Raw genomic sequence first — 1,352 nt, 5'->3', positions numbered from 1 at the left:
AATTGCTATACTAAGCAAAACTGATTAAATGATAGTTTACCTGCTCGGAATGAAACTCACAATCTGTTCTTGAAAGTTGTCACAATTATTGCACCAATGGCAACTGCAGAGAGGAATATATATTTCTCATATTCTGGGACTGTGATTTGTGATCTGTCCCTGTAGACAATGTGTTCCCTCCTTGGTCGGATATGTGCAACATGTGAACAACGTGTGAAGGTCGTGCCATTCAGAAAAGAGGGAAGCGTGTGAGAGGGAGCACCAAGGCTGACCGTCAATGTAACTAAGGACACGACCAGATAAACAGCTGGGTGCAGGCCAGGAAGATGACACCTGCATCCACCACAGGTGAACTAGTGTTTCTCAGACACATCTTTCTGTGACACTGTGTAAGAGTCCTGCTTACAAATCAAACAAACAAACAAGAACCAAAAAACTAAAATCTGGGAATGTGTAAGTTCTGAAGATGTTTGACCTACAAGACCCATTATCCTGCTTTGAGAGTGGTGGGATAAGGAAAGTCTCCAGCTCCAGCATGGGTGAGAAAGATATAGTGGTTTGCCTGGTGTTTGGCCAAAACAGACTCATGCTCTGGGGGTAGTGTAGCTGGTCACTGAATTTTTTGTACACCTGGGCAGCTTGACACAGTAATTACGAGCAGGGACTTCAGTCAGAGAGGATCCAACTTGACTCTGCTTTTGTTGCTTAGTTCTTAGGAGTGTCACTTTGAGCATGTCACTTAACCTCTCCAGCCTTCACTTTTCTCTCTGGTTAGGAAGAATAATATTATTCACCACACTGGGTTGCAGTGCAGAGTAATTGAGCTACTGTACGTACAGTGCTTAGCATGTTGCCTGGCTTGTAATAATAGCTCAGGAAATGTTTGCTAGTGTTATTAATGGCTATCTGCCGGGAAGATGCAGTTGGAACTCCAAGGGTAGATGTTGCAACAAAGAGCTCTGTAAAGTAAAGATGTCTTTAAGTCACAGCATTTAGAAATTGGTCTTTGGGGGATTTGGTTACAATGAATTTGCTGCAAGGAATAATCTTATACTCCAAAAACATTCTTGCGGGTTGTAAAGTCTTCTTGTTTTCCCTTTACTCACTGTCACCGTGATCGACACCATTCTGTGAACTGCTCTCAGGTGAGCTCAGTTTCAGTCTCTAGTCCTCCGTTTCAGATTCCTCCTTGCCTACAACCAGTCGCCAAGTTGTATAGAGAGTTCCCACACAGCAGGTGAAGAGCCTGCCACAGAAGCAGGAGTGTTGACTCTGGTTTTGTTGTTTCTGGCCTCTCTTCTTGTTCTCCTTTCCTAACCTCCTTTGCCAGAGGGATTAAAACTTCTGGATGG

Source organism: Otolemur garnettii, unplaced genomic scaffold (assembly GCF_000181295.1).
Source record: "Otolemur garnettii isolate 467f Iridium unplaced genomic scaffold, OtoGar3 scaffold00064, whole genome shotgun sequence".
Classification (NCBI taxonomy): domain Eukaryota; kingdom Metazoa; phylum Chordata; class Mammalia; order Primates; family Galagidae; genus Otolemur; species Otolemur garnettii.
The sequence above is the reverse complement of the archived record's forward strand: the minus strand, read 5'-3'. Positions refer to the sequence as shown.